Below are 8,062 nucleotides of genomic sequence, written 5' to 3' on the forward strand. Positions count from 1 at the left end.
TATGTATTTTGGATGTTTGCCCCCTAACGGATATATGATTTGCAATTATTTTCTCCCATTTGGTAGGTTGCCTTTTGTTTGAGGATCCACCATGAGCAGGCCCTGGGTTGGAGGTTGAGAACAAAAAAATTCCCTCTTGACGGAGCTCACAATCCGCCTGGGGACACAGACTGGACACTGCACCACAGTGTGACACATAGAATAGGGCATGGCACATTGGGTACACATTATATATTTGCTGAATGAACAGAGACCGAGACAGAACTCAAGCTAAGATGTTAGAGGAGTTCACAGGGGAGCTTCAGATGCTGACAGAGTCTTACCGGTTTATTTTTGCTTTATTGCTTTTGTTTTTGGTGTCAGATTCAAAAACATCATCACCAAGACCTATGTCAAGATGCTTACTGCTTACATTTTCTTCTAGGACTTTTATGGTTTTAGATCTTACATCAGGTCTTTAATCCATTTTGAGTTTTGTGTGCAGTGTAAGATAGTGGTTCAGTTTCATTCTTTTGCGTGTGGCTGTCCAATTTTCCTAACATCATTTATTGCAGAGACTGTCCTTTCCCTATTATATATTCTTGGCTCCTGTGTCAAAAATTAATTGACTGTGTATACATGGATTTATTTCTGGACTCTCTATTCTGTTCCACTGATCTATGTGTCTGCTTTTACACCAAGTCCATACTGTTTTGATCACTACAGCTCTGTAATAGAGTTTGAAATAGGTAGCATGGTGTCTCCAGCTTTGTTCTTTCTCCAGATTGCTTTGGGTATTTGAGTCTTTTGTGGTTCCACATAAATTTTAGTATCGTTTATTCTGTTTCTGTAAAAAAATACCGTTGGAATTTTGGTAAGGATTGCATTCAGTCTGTACGTTGCTTCAGGTAGTCTGGACATTTTAACAGCATTAATTCTCCCACTCTCTGAGCATAGAACATCTTTCCATTTACTGTGTCTTCTTCAATTTCTTTCATTAATATCTTGTAGTTTTCAATATACAGGTCTTTCAGCTCCTTGGTTAATTTTATTCTTTTTTTTTTTTTTTTTTGCATGCAATTTTAGAATTTTATTTTTTTATTTATTTATGATAGTCACAGAGAGAGAGAGAGAGAGAGAGAGAGGGGGGGGCGCAGAGACATAGGCAGAGGGAGAAGCAGGCTCCATGCACCAGGAGCCTGATGTGGGATTCGATCCCGGGTCTCCAGGATCGCGCCCTGGGCCAAAGGCAGGCGCCAAACCGCTGCGCCACCCAGGGATCCCCATTGCATGCAATTTTAAATGGGGTTGTTTTCTTAACTTTTCTTGCTAATAGTTTTTTATAAGTGTAAAGAAATGCAGGAGGTCTGAGTGGCTCAGTCAGTTAAGCATCTAACTCTTGATTTCAGCTCAGGTTGTGATCTCAGGGTTATGGAATGGAGCCCCATGTCTGGCACTCAATGTGGAGTCTTCTTGGGATTCACTCTCTCCTTCTCCCGCTGCTCCTTCCCCGGTCTCTCTCTCTCAAACAAGTAAATAAAATCTTAAAAAAAAATAAGTGTAAAGAAATGCAACAGATTTTTGTGTACAAATTTTGCATCCTGCAACTTCATTGAGCTTGTTTTTTTGATAGTCTTTAATATTTTCCATATATAATATGTTATCTTCAAATAGTGACAGTTTTACTTCTTCCTTTCTAATTTGGATGCCTTTTGTTTCTTTTTCTTACCTCAGAGATTTCTCTGGTGAAGACTTCAAATACAGTGTTGAATAAAGATGGTGAGTGGAAATCCATGACTTGTTCCTGATCTTAGAGGAAAAGCTAAAGCTTTCAGCTTTTTACCATTGAGTATGATAACCACTGAGTTAGTTGTGGGCTTGTTGTATATGACCTCTATTATGTTGAGATAAGTTCCCTCTACACCAGATTTGTTGAGAGTTTTTATCATAAACGGATGTTGAATTTTGTCAGCCTTTTTCTGCATCTATTGAGATGATCAATATTTTCAGAAGGATCAATTTTTACCCTTCATTTTATTAATGTAGTGTATCGCATTGACTGATTTGTGGGTTGTTGACCCATTCTTGCATCCCTGGAATAAATCTCATTTGATCATGGTGTATGATCCTTTTAATGTATTGGGTTTTTTTTTTAAGATTTTATTTATTCATGAGAGACACACAGAGAGAGGTACAGACACAAGCAGAGGGAGAAGCAGGCTCCCTGTACGGAGCCTGATTCACGACTCAATCCCAGAACCCCAGGATCAGCCCTGAGCTGAAGGCAGGTGCTTAACCACTGAGACACCCAGGTGCCCCTGCTAATAAGTTGTTGAGGATTTTTGCATCTATGTTCATTGGGGACATTGACCTGTAATTTTCTTTTTTGCGGCATCCCTGTTTGGTTTTGGTATCAGGTTATGCTAGCCTTGTAAAATGTGTTTGGAAGAGTTCCCCCCTCTTCCATTTTTAGGAAGAGATTGTGAAGAATTGGTATTGATTCTTCTTTGAATGTTTAGCGGAATTCACCAACGACATCATCTGGTGCTGCACTCTTGTGTGTTGGAGATTTTTGATGACTGGTTCAATCTCCTTGGTAGTAATTGATTTGTTCAGATTTTCTACCTCATTGTGAATCAGTCTTGGTAGGTTATTATTTTTATGAATTTATTCATTTCTTCTAGGTAATCCAATTTTTTGACATATAACTATCTAGGGCAATCTTATGATTCTGTATTTCTGTGATATCAGTTGTAACATTTCGTCTTTTATTTTTTATTTTACTTATTTATTTAATTCTTTTTTCTCTTGGTGAGTCTAGCTAAAGATTTTTCAACTTTGTTCATCTTTTCAAAGAACGGATTCAGTTCATTGATCTTTTCTATTGACTTTTGAATCTCTATTTCTTTACATTTCTATTTCTGCTCTCATCTTTGTTATTTCCTTCTTTCTACTAGCTTTGGGTTTCGTTTGTTCTACTTTTTTCTAGTCCCTTGAGGTGTAAACCTAGGTCGTTTGAGACTTTTCTTGTTTCTTGAAGTAGGCATGTGTCACTATGAACTTCCCTCTGAGAAATGCTTTTGCTGCATCCCACAAATTTTTGCATATTACATTTCCATTTTCATCTGTCTCAGTACTTTTTTATTTCTCTTTTGATTTCTTCTTTGAATGAATCCATTAATTGTTCAGTAGCATATTGTTTAATTTTCACATATTTGTGAATTTAAGTTTTATTCTTATAATTGGTTACATCATTGTAGTCAGAAAAGACATTTGATACAATTTCAATCCTCTTAAATTTATTAAAACTTTTTTTGTGATATAACATATGATCTATGTTCTATGTGAATTTGAGAAGGATGCATACTCTGTTGCTTTTGGATGGAATGTTCTATAAATATCGGCCAAGACCTTCTGGTCTAACATTTCATTTAAGGCCAATATTTCTTTATTGATTTTCTGTCTGAAAGTGTTATCTATCCATTAACCTAAGTAGGGTACTGAAGTCCTCTACTGTTGTATTGACTTCTGTTTCTCCCTTTATACCTGTTAATATTTGCTTTATACATTTAGATGCTCCTGTGTTGGATGCATACATCTTTTCAAATGTTATATTCTCTTGTTGAATTGGCCCTTTTATCATTATGCAATGTCCTTTGTCTGTTTTTACACTCTTTGTTTTAAAGTCTATTTTGTCTGATGTAAATATAGCTACTCCAGCTTTCTTTCAGTTTCCATTGGCATGGAATATCTTTTTCCATCCCTTCATTTTCAGTCCATGTCTGTCCTTGCACCTAAAGTGTGTCTATTATAGGCAGCATATAGATAGGTCTTTTTTTTAATATATTCATTTGTCCACTCTCTATCTTTTGACTGGAGAATTTAGTCTATTTACATTTAAAGCAATTATTGAGGGGCACCTGGGTGGCTCAGTCAGTTGGGCGTCTGCCTTTGGCTCAGGTCACAAACTCAGGATCCCGGGTTGGAGCCCCACATAGCATCGGGCTCCCTGATCAGTGGGGAGTCTGCTTCTCACTCTGTGGTGCTCTCTCTCTCTCTCTCTCTCCGTCCCTCAAATAAATAAATAAAATCTTTAAAAAATAAAGTTTAAAAAATAAAGCAATTATTGATAGTTATATGCTTACTGCCATTTTGTTGTTTTCTAGCTGCTTTTGTAGTTCCTCTTGTTCCTTCTTCTCTTGCTCTCTTCCTTTGTTGTTTGATTACTTTTTTTAGTAATATGCTTATATTCCTTTCTCTTTATCTTTTGTATATTTATTATAGGTCTTTATTTTGTGGTTACCATGAAGCTTACATGTTATAGCTTGTATCTACAACAGTCTATTTGATAACAACCTAAGTTTGATTCTATTCTAAAGCTTAGCTTTTCTACTGGCAGCAGCCAGAACATCATGAGTTTTGAGGTAATAGGAAAGACATGCAGAGCCTGGGGCCTTATTATAGGGCAGAAAGCAGATGGGGGGAGGCAGGTTGGGCCCCGTTCCTGGAACAGGTGGTGGAACGCCAGCTCTCTCATGGTCCAAGGCCATGGCCCCCACCTGCTGCATATGGGGGAGTGACAGCCAACAGCAAGAACCAAGTTTCCCTCCAACCTGTGGCTACACAGGTGGCATTGAGTGGCCAGCTGATAACAGGGGAAGGGGAAGGAAAGTTCCATTAGAACAAGCCAACCTCCTCCGGGAAAGAACATGGGCTCTGGAACTGGTCAGACTCAGGTTCAAATCCTTGCTCAGCCATCTGCAGAGTCTTCATCCTTGGGCACATGGCTTAACTTCTCTGGACTTTAGGTTTTTCATCTCTAAGTTGGAAGCTATATTAATATCCACCTCAAAGAAAAAAAAAATTCTTGAGTGCTTTCTCCATATCAGTTCTAGATGGAGCCATGAACAAGACATGGTCCCAGTTCTCCTAGAGCTAGTAGAGGAGACAATGACAAATCAGTAAAAATAAATAGAAGCCATGTCCCACTGTGGTGGTGGGTGTTCTGAGAAGAATGAAATGTGAGGAGCTGGGGTGGGAATGGGAGTAGCACATTTAGGGGGGACCAGGGAGAGAGAAGTTCTGGCTGAGGTGGGAGTGCCTGATTGAGTCTTAAAGGGTAAGTAAAACCCAGCCATGGGAAGCCCTGAAGGAAAAGCACTCCAGGTAGGGAGGATTCCAAGTGCAAAGGTCTGGAAGCTGGATGGTTTGAATTGTTCAAGGAGACGGATGTCAGTATGGCTGGAGCAGAACAGAGAAAGTAGAGTGATAGGGGATGAGGTCAAAGGAGAAACAACTCCTAAAGCTGAATTCACATGTGACTCAGCACTTCCACTCCTGGGCATAGACCTTGGAGAGAATCCTGCATGTGTGCCCCAGGAGGGCACAAAAGTGTTTCCAGCAGCCCTTTCTTCAACCCGCAATAGGAAAACTCTAGAAACAACTCAAATGTCCATTATGGTAAATGGATGAAAATACGTAGGACAGTTACAGAATGGACTATTAATCAGTGGTTGGAAAGAATGAATCACAGCGACATGCCACAATGCAGACAATTTCTAGGAATATCAGTTAAGAAAAAAAAGTTTCAGACAAGTTAAATAATGTTTAATACATGTATTACAGAATTTAAAACAACTAAAACTTAAAATATATTTTAAGGAATGCAAATATTGGATGAATAAGACTGTATAAAAAGGCAAGCAAAGGTGTGATGAGCGTAGGGTTCTAGATAATGGTTGACTCAAGCCGGTGGTGGGTGCAAGGATAGGTTAGATGTTGCTAGGAGTTCTAGCTTTGCTTTGGTAGTTTTTATTTTGTTTCGGCTTTCTTGAGGGTTAATTTTCACACAATACAGTTCATCAGTTTGAACTGCAAAATTAGTAAGCTTTGTCAAACATATAAAGCCATGAAACCACCACTACCACAAGCATATAGAACATTTTCATGACCCCCAAAATTTCCCTCCTGCCTAATTGCTTTCTATTCCATCCCCACACCTGGCCCCTGGCAACCAGTGGTCTTCCCTCTCTCTCTTTAGTCTCACCTTTTCTAGAATCTACACCACAAACAGAAGCATAGGGCACGCAGCTTTCGTTTCATGGTGTCTTTTATTTAGCATAATGCTTTCAAGTTTCATCCGAGTATGTTAGATGCACTAACATATTCTTTAAAATAACTATATAGCAGGGCACCTGGGTGGCTCAGTCATCTGCCTTCAGCTCAGGTCATGGTCCTGGGATCAAACCCCACATGGGGCTCCCTGCTCAGTGGGGAGTCTGCTTCTCCTTCTCTTCCTACCGCTCTCCCTGCTTGTGCTTTCTCTCTCTCTCAATAAATAAATGAAATCTTTAAAAAGAAAAGAACTATATGCTTAACTAAATAAAAATAGCCCATGAGTAGCCTAATGATACCTGAAACTACAATGAGAGTGTTTCATAGACTGAGCATGATGATTGACCCAATTCTGTTACCTGAAATCTAAATTGAGAAAGAGAGAATAAGACAAAAAGAGAGAAACAACTGGGTGAGAGCCAGACCCTGCAGGATCTGTCAAGCAGGTCTGATCATAAAGACTTGGCTCTTTAGTCTAAGGAAAAAACCACGGGGCAAGGGGGAAGTGATTAAGTAGGGCAAGGACCTAGGATCTTATTTATACTTTCAAAAAAAAATCTCTTTCTGGTTGCTGCTGACAGTGGAGGATTATGGGGTAAGAGTGAGGGGAGCCAGCTAGAGCTATTTTGGTCGCCCAACAAAGTGGGTGGGGCCTGGGGTGGTGGAGACAGAAATGGAGAGACATGGGTGGGATCAGGGTATATTTTGGAAGTAGGCAATCCCAGAGATCGCCTCTGGGAAGTATGAAGCACAGCACCTGGCACTAAATCAGTGAACTTAATTCACATTAATTTGCAGAAAAGGGGCACCTGGGTGACTCTGTTCCTTAAGCATCAGACTCTTAATTAGGCTCAGGTCATGATCTCAGGGTGGTGAGATCCAGCCCCACATAGGGCTCTGTGCTGAGTGGAGGGACCTGCTTGATATTCTCTCTCTCCCTCTCTCTACCCTACCCCCTTCCCCACATGCTCTCTCTCTCTTAAAAAAAAAAATGTAGAAAAGACTTCACACATCTTTACTGCCTGTTGGAAATAGCTTCCCAGCCCAGGGCCAGCACTTTGTAAATGCTCAGTAACTGTTTGCTAAATAGGGCAAACTGGGTCTGCAGCTTTTCCTGAGTAATCCTTGACATTCCCCATTCCTCATGCTCTAAGAATCGCCAGTCTCCACCCCCCCACTCCCCCCCACCCCCGCTAGTGTTACTGACTCAGTGTAGAGCCCTCCTTTGGGGTTCCTACATCTTGGAAGCATGGGAGGAGGGCAACGCTCAGTTGCTTCATGGATTCCTAAGGGTGGAATGTCAGGCATGAGCTAGGCAGGGTTTCTTTCAGGAGCACCCCTGGCCATCACAGCCACAGTCGTGTCCGCTGCTCCAGTAGCCTGGCCCCTGGAAAGAGCGTGGGAGCAATGGGAGCAGCTGTGAAAATCCTTCAAACGGTGATAAAAATAGCCATGGCCTCTCTTACCCCCTGTTCTCTATGGGCCTGGACATGTTTGTTTGCTCAGCTTTGAAGCTCAGAGCCAATCCCCAGACCCTGAGCTGTGGAAGAAAGAGGGAAAGCCAAGGAGGTGGCAGGGGAACACGAGGGGCAGGTCAGATACATCCAGACTCAGCCACAGAAAGTCTGAAACAGAGCCTGCAAGATGATCGGACCCTTCTCTCCTTCTGGCAGGCGGGGACATTGAGATCCAGAATAGTGAGGCCTGGCTCCAGGCCCCTGGTTGGTCACTGCTTGGCCTGGCAGAGGGTAATCGATGGTCTGGGGAAGGCCCACCTGCCCCCAACACTTCACAGGATAAACCGCCCAGCCTCTATCCTGGTGGCTTTGCGCAGCTCCCAGTTCCTCTGTCAGCCCTGCAGACAGATATGCAGCCACCCTGGCCCTCTGCTTGGTCCCGAGGGAGACGGGCCATCTCCCAGCACAATCCCTGTCGGGGCATCTCACCTTCAAGGCCCTGTGAACACTGT

This window comes from Canis lupus, chromosome 5 (assembly GCF_048164855.1).
Source record: "Canis lupus baileyi chromosome 5, mCanLup2.hap1, whole genome shotgun sequence".
Lineage (NCBI taxonomy): Eukaryota > Metazoa > Chordata > Mammalia > Carnivora > Canidae > Canis > Canis lupus.